The 13686-nt window shown below is 38.8% G+C and overlaps 1 long non-coding RNA gene across 1 annotated transcript; it reads right to left on the bottom strand.

Moving 5' to 3' along the window:
- Positions 1–12038: 12038 nt before the first annotated feature.
- On the bottom strand, positions 12039–13463 carry LOC132056629 (uncharacterized). The gene is made up of 2 exons (XR_009414870.1): positions 12340–13463; positions 12039–12259 (listed from the first exon to the last, which is right to left on the bottom strand). It is a non-coding gene; the product is annotated as an uncharacterized LOC132056629 (long non-coding RNA).
- Between the last annotated feature and the right edge of the window lie 223 nt (positions 13464–13686).

Here is a 13686-nt window from a genome sequence, read left to right as displayed (position 1 = left end):
GGAAATTCGTAGGTGTTGGCGGTTTTAAGTATGGAAATTGGAGTTACCTCCAAGGATACACCAGAATAGATGTGCTTACCTTATGTTTATGAGGGTTATCTATGGAAGGATTGAAGGGCAAGTGAATCAAGGAAATTAAATTTGTTCGAATTTTGAAGGAAATATGAGGGGCAATTTTGGCCCAACTTTGAGGAAGAATATCTTTTAGTATATGAGGAGTTTTAAGGTAAAGCAAAAGCCTAAAATGAAGTTCGTCGAGTCTAGTTTTCAATGCAACAAACCTCTCGTCGATAGGACATCGGAGTAGAGAATTATGTACGTTACAAATTCAGCTGACAAAGCAGAAACAGAGCTGCTACAGTACTGCCGACTTTTAGCCACTATAAAAAGGTTAAAAACCTCATTTTTTTTCCATCAAAAACTTCTAAAAATTTCCAGAAAATTCAGCAAGTGAAGAGGCTCTTACATCACATAAAAAGTGAGGATTTTGAGTAAAATTCAAGTTACGGCGTATTAATCAAGGTCCGGACAACGTGTAGTCTCGATTATAATTTCATTCTGTGTTGGAGTTGGCTTGGAAACAAAGTAAATATTGAAGATTTTTCCACTTTGGTAAAGATAAGGTATGAATCATTGAATCTCTCTTTGTCAACGTTGATTTAGGAATATTTACAAGAATAAAAGTTATAGTTTGTTGTGTTGATGTTGTTGGTTTATGGATTGAGGTTTGAAGAGAGTTTTGGATGAGAATATACATATTTATCTTGTAGAATATTGAGGATGTTGTTGTTGATATTGTTGGGAGTTGTTTTGGTATTTGGAGGAAGTATATGATATAGGGGAGATGCTGCCCAAATTTTTGTAACCCAAATTAGTCTTCAATAATTAGTGCTTATAAGTTGATGAAAATATGATGAAAGTATGATTAAAGATGTATTTCTCGATATATAGATTCGGGTGAAGGGCAAGCATCGGTGTAAGGAATTCTTTAAGTGGTGGCTTGATGGATAAGGTATGTAAGGAGTTCGTTTCCTTCTTTCTTTGGCACGAACCCACCTACAACATGAGCATAAGCGTTCCATAACAACTTCACTCCATTCCTATGCTATGTATTTCAAATCTTAATGCCTTACTTATTTGATTGATTCTTACCATATTATTATGTTTATCACCATTAAGCTAATTCCTTGGATTCGATACGAGCTCCATAATTCATTCGGAGGTTATGACCGTATGTCACTCCAAAAGGCCGTTATTACTTCACTGGCTTATTATGCATGATATATATGTATGTATGCACTATTTTACTACACCGAGCCGCGCTATAGTCGGCCGGGTACGGCACCTATTGTGCAACCACTGATCAGTTGATATTACACACCGAGTCCCAAAAGGGCCGGGTACGTTACACACCGAGTCCCGAAAAGGCCGGGTACGTTATACACCGAGTCCTGAAAAGGCCGGGTACGTTATAATGATGATACTATTTATATATATATATATATATATATGCTTGAATATGATTTTAAACTCATGCATTGTATACTGTACGTTCTTAGATGGCAGGTTACTTCTATTGTCTTTGTATCTCCGTTTTACTTATGTTATTAATTCCAGCCTTACATACTCAGTACTTTTATCCATACTGACGTCCCATTGCACAGGACACTGCATTTCGTGCACTGACAGGGTTATTGAGGAGCGACCGCAGTAGGACTTTCCAACTTCAGCGGCGTTAGCAAGTGCCACTTCTCCGGACTTACTGTCTTTTGGTATTTTTCTGCTAGTGTAGTATATGTTCATACGTACACTCTTAGAGGCTCATAGACATAGTGGGATATGTAAATATTATGTGTGGCCTTGTCAGCCTTGTTTTGGGTTCTGGATATTTACTGATAGCCTTGCCGGCTTTATGATATACTTTATATTGTGGCGACCTTATCGGTCTGCATGTATACATATGTGTTGAATTATCGAATATTTATATGTTGGGCCTTTTCTGCGTGCAGGTGTTCTTTGAGTTATGGTATGTGATGTCCAAGTAACTGTTAAGTCAGGTGACTTTCGGCCTACGGGTCGGAGCCTGTCATACTCCTCGTTGGGGTTGTGACACCTTATTCGCCTCAGACCGACTCATTATAATAAATACTCCCCGTCACAATTATTATTTGGTCATGAACTAAATATTACTCATCTCCGAATCTTTGGTTGTCTTTGTATATGTGCCAGTAGCACCACCACAACGCACTAACATGGGCCCCCAAAGAAGGTTAGGAATATATGTTGGGTTTGAATCACCCTCTATTATTCACTACCTTGAACCATTAACAGGAGATTTATTCACTGCACGATTTGCAGATTGTCGATTTGATGAAACAAATTTTCCACAATTAGGGAGAGAGAGAAAAGAAGAAACCAAAAGAGAAATTGCGTGGAAAGTTTCATCACTATCTCATTTTGATCCACGTGCCCCTATATGTGAGCAAGAGATCCAGAAGATCATCCACTTGCAGAAAATAGCAAACCAAATGGCAGACGCACTTACTGATTTGAAAAGAATAACTAAGTCGCATATCCCTACAAAGAATGTGCCTATTCGAATTGATGTTCCAAAGGGACAATCTACTAGTGTCATAGCCTCTGAATCTCATCCACGCCTGAAGCGTGGTAGGCCATTGGGCTCCAAGGATAAAAATCCTAGAAAAAGAAATACAAACAAAGATCAGAATGACACTATGAAAGGATCTCATGAAGAGATTCAAGATCTGATTAATCCTGATACTTCTGAAGAAATCAGCAAACTCGAGACTCCAGTGAGTAAAAAACTATCATTAAGTTCTACTGGTGATGTGGTCAATTTGAATCGTTTGGAAATTGCGATGAATAGTGTTTTTGCATATAATGTTGCACTAAATATTATGAAAGGCAATGAGGATCAGGAACCTCAATCTGTCGAAGAATGTCGACGAAGATATGATTGGCCAAAATGGCAAGAAGCAGTTCAATTAGAATTGAATTTACTTACTAAACGTGAGGTTTTTGGACCTGTAGTCCAAACGCCTAATGGTGTAAAACCAGTTGGCCATAAATGGGTCTCAGTTGGCCATAAATGGGTCTTTGTACGGAAAAGAAATGAGAGAAATGAAGTTGTGCGATACAAAGCACGCCTTGTTACACAAGGATTCTCTCAAAGACCCAGCGTCGACTATGAAGAAACGTATTCACCAGTTATAGATGCTATAACATTTCTATATCTCATCGGTTTAGCTGTATATGAAACCCTTGAAATACATCTGATGGATGTGGTTACAGCTTATCTTTATGGCTCACTTGATAATGAAATTTATATGAAAATTCCCGAAGGATATAAAATGCCTGAAGCATTTGGTTTAAAGTCTCGGGAAATGTACTCAATCAGATTACAAAGATCATTATATGGTTTAAAACAATCAGGACGCATGTGGTATAATCTCCTAAGTGAGTACTTGATAAATGAAGGATATATAAATGATGCCATTTGTCCATATGTTTTTATTAAGAAAACAAAATCAGGGTTCATTATACTTGCTGTTTATATCGATGACATAAATCTAATTAGAACTCCAGAAGAGCTCCAAAAGGCAATTGAGTATTTAAAGAAAGAATTTGAGATGAAAGATCTCGGAAAAACAAAACTTTGTCTTGGTTTGCAAATTGAACATTTAGCCGACGGGATCTTTATCCGTCATTCTGCTTATACCGATAAAGTTTTAAAACAATTTTACATGGACAATGTGCATCCGTTAAGTTCTCCAATGGTTGTTCGCTCACTTGAAGTGAATAAAGCTCCGTTCCGACCTCGGGGAAGAAAATGAAGAGCTTAACTGGTCCGAAGTACAATATCTTAGTGCAATTGGTGCACTTATGTATCTTGCTAACGCTACAAGACCGACATAGCATTCTCTCTGTTAATTTGCTAGCAAGATATAGCTCTTCTCCTACATGAAGACATTGGAACGGAGTTAAACATATATTGCGATATCGAAGGGAACTAGTGATACGGGTCCGTTTTATACTAACAAAGGTAGTACGGATCTTGTTGGTTATGCGGATACGGAGTTATTTATCTGATCCACATAAAGCTCGATCTCAAACAGGCTATCTGTTTACATGCGGAGGTACTGCTATATCATGGCGATCTACAAAGCAGTCCATTGTTGCTACTTCTTCGAATCATGCTGAGATAATAGCTATTCATGAAGCAAGTAGAGAATGTGTGTGGTTGAGATCAGTGATACATTTCATCAGAGAAAGATGTGGCTTGAAGTGTGATACAAAAATACCCATAGTATTATATGAAGATAATACTGCATGCATAACTCAATTAAAAGGAGGCTTCATAAAAGGAGATAGAACGAAGCACATTTCACCAAAGTTATTCTTCACACATGATCTCCAGAAGAATGGTGATATTGATGTGCAACAAATCCGTTCAAGTGACAATCCTGCAGATTTGTTCACCAAATCTTTACTAACTTCAACTCTTGAGAAGATGATATTCAAGATTGGAATGCGAAGACTCCGACATCTGAATTTTAGTCTTCGTCAGGGGGAGTGAAAATACGTGTTGTACTCTTTTTTTTCCTTAACCAAGGTTTTGTCCCATTGGGTTTTCTTGGTAAGGTTTTTAATGAGGCAGCTCTCAAAGCGTATTACTAGATATGTGTACTCTTTTTCCTTCATTGAGGCTTTTTCCCACAGGGTTTTTCCTAATAAGGTTTTAACGAAGCACATCATCTAATTAATGGACATCCAAGGAGGAGTATTGTGAATTCTGATGGATGTCCATCAATTTACTTGGCCATTAAGTCTTTTGGCCATCACGTGGCTTGGCCACTAAGGGAACGTGGCCTCCAAGCCTTTCCCTGGTTGGCTTGGCCACCCAGCTGTTCTCTTTTCCCTCCTATAAATAGGAGTCTCATTTATACATTTGGATATCAGTTAAAAAGTTGAATAATATATCAGTCTCTTTCTATACACTTGTTTTGGTGTATTTACTTTATAGTTTTTATTTCATAACATGCTCATAGTTTTTCGCTAGCAACTCTAGGCTATAAAGGTTCCTCAACCCCCATATGACTTATCATATAATTTTTTGTAAGTTTATATTGATTTCTAAAGATTTTTTTTAAAATTAATTACTGGTGGAGTATATATATCAGCAAGGGTAAATGTGTCATATTATAATTAACATTTAATAGATAAAAAGAATTGTTACAACAATATCAAAATAAGATAGGTATGCGTAATATCGTAAACCATAAGAGAAGTGAGTGTTATAGAGCGAAACCTGAGGGGAGGTCTCTAAAATTATCCCTATTATTAATGATCTCTTACATTATTGTATCTTTCCTTTCATGATTGAAGGTAGAAACTTAGGGTTTGAACCCACATCTAAAAGTATGGGTCATAGGTGATTAAATGCTTAGAATTAGGCCTTTGAATCTATCTTGAGGATTTAGACTTGTTAAACATTAGGCCAACTATTTCTAGCAAAAATTTACCAATTTAATCCTCGTTTTAGATGATTTAATTTAGGGTTTTTAGCACATTTTAGGATTTGGGTAAATAATGAAATCGAAGGCTTATTTGTGATTAGAAATTGATGATAATTAAGATTATGACAAATTAGACTATGAGTAGAGTGAATTTAACCTAAAGTTCTGATTTTGCCCTTGTGGACCCGGGGACACTTTTGGTTTCCTTTAAGAATCATGGCATTATGGATATTCTTGGATTCGTGTTCTAATGTAGAATGCATATTTGATAGACGTTGATCGTTCTGAGGCTCTCTGGATGAGAAAGGCGTCTGCTTGAGGTTTGTGGCACCTGTTCGGCCTGTGTAATGACCCGTTTGGTCGTTATGGCACTTTTGCCACTTTCGAGCATTGATTGACTCACTTTTGACCCGAGGTTGACTTTTAGGCAAATGGACCCTTTCTGGAGTTTCATCAACTTCGAGAGGTCCAAATGATTGTTTAGAAATTGTATGTATGATCGGTTCAGTTCCCAATGTATTTTGGTGCATTTTGAGACTTTGGATGGGAAATGGGAAGTAGGAACCGGTGGTTGACTCGGTTAACGGGAGCTCCGTTGGAAATTCTGAGACCACGAGTGCGTTCGCAGCGTATTTTTCTATGAGTTTAAGTGGTCGGGGTATGAGCAGGTGGCCTCGGGAATAACCCAAAAATTCAATGAAGACTTAGAAAATTTGGGGATTTCTGGTATCTGGTGCCCGTAACGGCGCACCAGAGCCGCCCCAGCGGTACCATATGGCGGTGTAGTGACTGCTGGGGAAATCATGAGTAAATGGGCCTCACCGCTGCAGCGGTGTCCGAGCCACTGCAGCAGCGCCGTGGCAGTCACGGGCTGGGGAATTTCATTAAATGTGTCTTAAAATAAGACTTAGACCCTCATTATGTCATAACTCGATATTGGAGATTGGGAAGGCTGTTCTTGGGGATAAATTGAGGAATTTCTTAGAGGTAAAGCGTGGTATAATCACTTACTTCTCTTTAATCATTATCATCTTAGAACCATCCCTTCCCTTTTCAATCCCTTAGAAGTAGAATTTGAAGAATGGTTTTGGGAGACTTCTCCCTAGGGTTATAATTGATAAAATTGATGATATTAATACTAAAATATGACGAATCTAAGCTTATTAACCCCATATCTTCCACTTTTAACGTGAATTCCGGATTTGGAGAATTAGAGTCCATACCCAATTTGGGAATTTTTTACTAGAAATCAGATTTGGGGATAATTCTTGAGCTAAATCAACAATTAATGATTGGGTTATGATTACCTAGGACTCAATTTGGTATTTTACCTGTGAATTTCCCGTTTCACCATTGTGGGCCCGTTTCTCCAATCTCTAGGGTTAAATTGGACCTAATTGATATCATAGCAATATTAGTATCATTATTCGTGATTTCTAGTTTAGAATTCGATTATGCTTAGACTACTTTGGCTCTGAGTTTCAGAGGAAGGGCAAGGCGATAGAGTGACTTGTTGGTGTTACGGTTCGGCAGTCCAGGTAGGTTATGTTTTACCTTTGGTGAGACTTAGTATAGTGAATCACAGATTTAGATTATGATGTCGGAGACAGCATGTGAACCTTCAAGTGTGAAGTAGGATAGATATTGCCTTAGATTGGGTCCTGATGCGTGTTGGGACTAGCCACCCCGTTATATGCATTTGATTGCTTAATTGTGTTGGCTTGATGCCATATGTAGTTGGTAGATAGCGGATGTCGCTTGTTGTCCTGATTTGGATAGGATTGACATACCCGTTGTTGGTATTTGTACTACGATACATTATTGGCGTACCCACTGTTGGTACTTGAGTTATTGATATATGTTGGAGTTGGTACTATGATGTGATACATGTTGGTACCCTATATACTTGTGATATTGAGCTTGCTTGTTGATGATTTGATATGTGATACATTATCATGCATGGCCGATATCCGGTGATGATCCCGGTATCGTTGATTGAGGTTGATAAACTCTTTTACTTGAGTGATTGTGAAAAAGGCCGATGTCCGAAGATCCATTTCGGAATCATTATTTATATGAAATTGATACGTGATAAACTCTTTTACTTGAGTGATTGTGAGGAGGTCGATGTCCGAGGTTCAATTCCGAAATCGTTGATTTATGAAACTGATATTTGACAACTCTTTTGAGTAATTGTAAGGAGGCCGATGTCCGATGGTTATATTCGGGCATCGTTGTTGCATGGCCTATTCCGATGTTATCCCGGATCGATTGTAGTGCATAGGCTCCGCGGGTCCCCAGAGTGGTGCCGGTGAGACTCCCCCTGTGAGTAATTAGCTAGGGTCCCGTCTGTTTATTCGACAAAGATCCGGGATGGGTGGAACTCAGACTTTGCGAGTCACATTGGGTTGTGCTACCGGGACATCGATATTTCCATCTGGAGTACATGTGTACATCTCATTTGCATAGCATGGCATGGCATCACATTCATACCATTATTGCATTGCATCACATTATGACTTGAGTGAGATGTCGTGATGACTGTATTGTTATAGATTGTGTTGTTGATTCTATTGTGTTGATTGTGCCAGGATTAGATATACTCAAATTTATTATATTGGGGTTCGATACTTACATAGGTGTTGATGGATACTCGACTACGATTATATTGTTCCATGCGTGATTGGTTTACTTGTTTATCTGCGTTATCTTCTGCATTGTGTTAACTATGCTTAGTCGGCCTACGATGCCTACCGATCTTGTTGTTTGTACCGACCGCACTTCTTTGCATTCTTTTATGAATACAGAGCATCAGGCCGGATCTACTTCTTTGACTCGTGGCTGATCGACTCTTCAGCTTCTACTTGAGTTTTTCAGGGTGAGCATGGCGTCCGCTGACCTCGAAGACACTTCTTTTGCTTATGTATTACTTTTCACTCAAGACATGATTTGAGACATTTTATGTATTATTATTCAGACATTAGTATTCGAATTTAGATGCTCTTGTATGACCAAAACAGATACTGGGGTGGATTCGTTTGCTTCCGCACTTATCTATATTATATTATATTGTGAGACCTACTTAATTTACTTCTTCCGCTATTTTATTATATTTATTGATTGTGAACGTTGAGTTAAGGGTTCGCTTATCGAGGTGGGAATGATTGGTGCCCGCATGACCTAGGCTAGAATGGGTCGTGACAGCCTGCGAGGTAGGTTACGACTTACCCTTGTTAGACTCCCATTAGATAATCATATGTAATGGTAGATATTGACGGGGAAAGCATTGGAGGTCTTCGGGTATGGTTGTTGTGAAAAATCCATTGGTTTGGTATGGTTGTTGTTATGTGGGCTTGCCACCATGTTTGTTACTAATTTGTGATTGTTGAATGATCTTGCTAGTTACTTGATACCTTACTTATCTCATGAAAATGGAAGGATTATATATTAATGACTTGTGTTGTGTTCGGCGTTCATGATATGCATCTATTAGTTCTATGATTTACAATATTGTTGAATTGATTTCCATGCATTGGCATACCATCCATTTTCATGCATGATTTGTTATAATGATGAGAAAGTGATTGATAGCCTCCGAGGTCTTTGCCGGAGAGGGAATGTTATTGATAGCTTTCGAGATCTTTTTATCGGAAAGCGAGTATTATTGATAACCTCCGAGGTCTTTGCCGGAGAGTGAGTTATATTGATAACTTCCGAGGTGTTTGCCGGAGAGCGAGTTATATTGATAGCTTCCGAGGTCTTTGCCGGAGTGAGAGTTATATTGATAACTTCCGAGGTCTTTGCCGGAGAGAGAGTTATATTGGTTGCTTCTGTATTCTTTGCCGGAGAGCGATGTGGTACATGGACTTTGCGGGTCCCCCATGAGTCATGTCTTTCAGGCATAGCCCTTAGCATGTAAGTACGGGGTTGGAGAGGTGGCCTGGGGGGCATTGCATCGCATTGTATTGCATTACATTCATTCATCTACTCATTGACTGTCTTACTTGGCGTTTTATACACTCTGTCCTATCTTATACTTGATGTTTCGTGACCGTATTTGATTGCTTATCTGCTCTACTTGTTGATTTCTTCCTATTACATGCGTTATCTAGTTGTTGTCGGCCTATGATGCCTATGAGTACTAGTGTTGTACTCATGCTACTCTTGTTGCATTCTTTGAGGATTGCATAGTTGATTCAGGTTATTGTTTGAGACTTTGCGACTGATCCCAAAGACGTTTATCAGAGACTTTGGGTGAGCTACAAGTCAGATCTACAACCCTGAATCTCTTCTTATGTTATACTGCCTACTTCCTATTCAGTAGGTGGTTTCTCATTATTTTACTTAGAGTTCTGTAATGTCAGTACTTAGATAATGTAATTCTTTTAGAAGCTCTTGTACAAGTTAAGACCAGGTTTTGGTGGTTGTAATATTTTTAATTATTCTGCACTGTTCATTAATATAAAGTAAGTCTCCTAATATATTTGTTGTATCCATTTATGCATATCTATCTTTTTAAATGATGTGACTAAGGGAAGGGTTGCCCACTAGGGGGATAGTGTGGGTGCCCTCAAGACTCACGAAATGGGTCATGACAAGTTGGTATCAGTGTTCTAGGTTCACCGATCTCACGAGTACAAGAGCAATGTCTATTAGTCTAGTGGATTGGTACGTAGATGTCCATACCCATCATCGAGAAGCTATAGGACATTTAGGAAACTTTCATTCTTTCATTCCTTTCATGCTACTTCAATTTATTCAAATTGGTATCTAGTCGATTCAAATTGGTATCTAGCCGATTCTAATTGGTACCTAGGTCATTCAGATTGGTATCTAGATAAATCTAATTTTCATCCATGCATAAGATAAAATTCTGGCAAGGGCATAAGTCTAGCATAAAATAAAAAGCCCGGAAAAGGCACAGGTCAGCAAAAATAAGCGCAAATGCGAACAACATCCCAAAATACAACAATGTAGTGCCATCACCGCACAAAATCCAAACAGAGCAAAGGAAAATAGTGCAAAGGACTCCTAGAAGACCTACATCAAACTAACATATGGCGGAAAAGTCTCATCCCTGCTGAGCCGAGCTTTGGGCCCTATCACCACTAGCGTCATCTTTATCATCAGTATCGGTATCATTCTCTGACAGGAAAAAGTACTCCTCGTCATCATCTACATCCTTGATCGAAAACCTCTTCTATAGATTTCCCCACTTGAAGATTGCCTTGATGCCTCTCCACATTTACGCCATCAGCTTACACTTCGTCTTGCTCTTTTTCCTCTCCCTATCAATGTCCTCCCGAAGGATGGCATGGGCAGTGGCCATGGTGCTATAGGCTGACTCCAGCATAGTGACAGAATCTAAAAGCTTCTTGTAAGACTCTGTATGTTCCTTCTGCGCATCAAAGTATCTCTGAATCTCCGTCCTGGCGAACTGGTCAGGGCTGGCCTTTGAGGGTCTAGTGGGAAGCTGCGACACCAAATCCTGGATGCTCTGTAGTTGAGAACCCAGTGCTCCAAAGGGTCCCTCTGGCTGGGAGGAGGAGTCATCCTCTATGTTGATCTCTATCTTCCTCTTCTTATTATGCAAAGCGCTACCCTCTCCCGTGACCCTCAATGGGTGGAATGGTTTGTCCGGCGGCATCCAGTGATCTGTGGGAAGCTCATTCACCCCAGCAATTCGGCAAAGCTCAGTAATCAAGGAAGGAAACATCAAGCTCGAACAATTATAGATCAAATACGCTTTCAACTCCCGACCCACATAATGACCAATATTCACGGGAATGCCATCTAATATGCAAGAAATCATCAAGGCACGGATATATGTGAAGTCAGTCATGTTCCCGAAAGGGGACACCCTACTAGCAATGATGTACTGCCACATCTTTGCCTCAGTTGTAAAATCGGCAAACTTGATACCCCTTTTCTTGTTAGCCCATGAAACTTTCTTGCCAGCAACACACAACTTAGACACCAACCAATCCCCAGAACAACTATCCTTCTCCTATATTGGCCATAGTGATGATTGGGAAGATTGTAGAAAGCATTTATCTCTTCGGGTCCAAATCTCACTACCTTACCCCTTATGATAAGCTCGGGATTTTTGAACCTGGTATGTTTCAAATTTGCATAAAACCCCCTCACCCATTCCTCATTTGCTTTGCATGGAGAGGCGATGAAGCATGTCCAAATAGAGGCCTCTAGACGACCATTAAAGTCAGGAAGAAGCTCGAGCACCCTTTCAATAATAATCCCTTTTATTGGTAGGAGCTTCTTGGTGAGCAGATTATCATATTATCACTACAAGAAAAAAGATATTTGGCAACAAAAAATTTTTTGTTGCCATAAATTGATTATTGTTGCAAAAAGTACTTTTGGCAACAAAACAAAAAAAAAAATTGTTGCATAAACTTTTCCCAACGGCTGTTATTGCAATGACGTGCAACGACTTTTTCTTTTTGTTACCAAAAGCACTTTTTGCAATAATGATCAATACTATGGCAACAAAAAAGTTCATTTGGCAACAATAAAACTAAGTTGTTGCCAAGTATTAAATTTTTTGTTGTTATTTCTATACTTTCTTGTAGTGTATCGGCGATGAAAATCACAGGACATGAACCTAAAAGCGTCATATTGCTCCTCCGCAGCCTCTTCTGCAATTTCCTGATTTGGTGCCACATTTTCATTCATGTTTGGGTCCATTATCACCACTTTAGCACCTAGAATAAACAAAACCAAGTTAGTCCAGCAATAGAATCATGCCAAGCATTTCAAAACTCATCAAACAAGCTAAAGGAACTAGCAAAATAGGCCCAGCATACACAGCTGCAAAGCTACTGGTTTGCAAAAATAGTCCAAGCATCACGCCTGTAGAAGTAGCACCGCAGATACTAGGTCGCTTTTGCAAAAAAAAAATTGCATCTGCAGAATTGAACTTCTCAGCATCTACCGCACCTGCGTGATATTTCTTGCAGGTGCAGAGTTTATCACAATTCTCAAAAACCCAGAAAACAGTCGGGGTTACTGATTTTCCCATGATTTTTTGTTATGAAATTCTAATTCTAGACTTCTAAATCTTCAATCATTCAGGCATGCATGATTATTAGACTCAATGGATCATGATTTCAAGCAACAACACCCGAAATTCTAGAAAATCCCACAAAAACTCCATGAGAAACCCAATCGGAATCTTTCTCAAATTTTCAACCAAATTTAAACCCATAATAATGCTCTGTTAGTGGTAATCATGATAGATATCCTTCAAATTCCGTTCTAGACAAGAGATGAGATGAGAAGCTTACCTTATTGAAGCAAATCTATAGAAAATGTAGATGATTGTGGGTTCTTTCCTTCGTGATGTAGCGGGCGTTGGGAATTCTAAGTTTAACCGGCTCGCACATATCTCATAAAAGGAGGGAGGTTTCCCGGGAAAGTACGGTTGTGAATCATACCGGAAAAGTCTGAAAAGCCCGCCACCTACTTAATGATGCTCTAAAGGATATATTTTAGAGCCGCCACCTAATTTTTAGGAAATTAGGAAAACCAGTTTGAAATGGGTTCATTTAAAATAGTTATTTTTACGACTATCCTAAAAGAAACCTAATCTACTAAAGTCTGGGTAAGGGTTTTGGTGATCCTCCGGGGAAGGTGTTAGGCACCCGGGTATTAAGAATCCGCTCAATCGCGGTTTACCTACGAGTTCTAATAGTGCCTTATGATTATAAATCATTTTTGACAAAAATTGCTTAAATCTAGATTTCCACAATAAAAAGGTGTCATTTACATGCAAGAAATATATATTTTTAAAGAAATCGTCGAAGTATAATTTTGTTCAAAATTGAGCGTGGGTGTCGGACTTGAACACCTAGGCTAATATCCAAAGGCTCTTAGCCTAGGTAGGACTCCACGTAAGTTTATGAAAATAGTTTTAGGCATACTGTCGTATATATATACCATAATTGATTATACTAAGTTATTTTTTAGTCTAATAATTATATTCTATACTTAGCCAACTTTTTAGCCAAATATTAATCCATTTTTGTACAAGTTTTATACGCATTTTCACAAGTTTCAAACATCCAGAATCGGTTTGTAAGTTTTAAACAATCCAGAACTATCCAAGGCAGTCTCAATCCCCAAAGTTTCA

This window comes from Lycium ferocissimum, chromosome 1 (assembly GCF_029784015.1).
Source record: "Lycium ferocissimum isolate CSIRO_LF1 chromosome 1, AGI_CSIRO_Lferr_CH_V1, whole genome shotgun sequence".
NCBI classification, from domain to species: domain Eukaryota; kingdom Viridiplantae; phylum Streptophyta; class Magnoliopsida; order Solanales; family Solanaceae; genus Lycium; species Lycium ferocissimum.
Note: the sequence above shows the minus strand (reverse complement) of the source record. Positions and strands in the feature narration are given on the sequence as shown.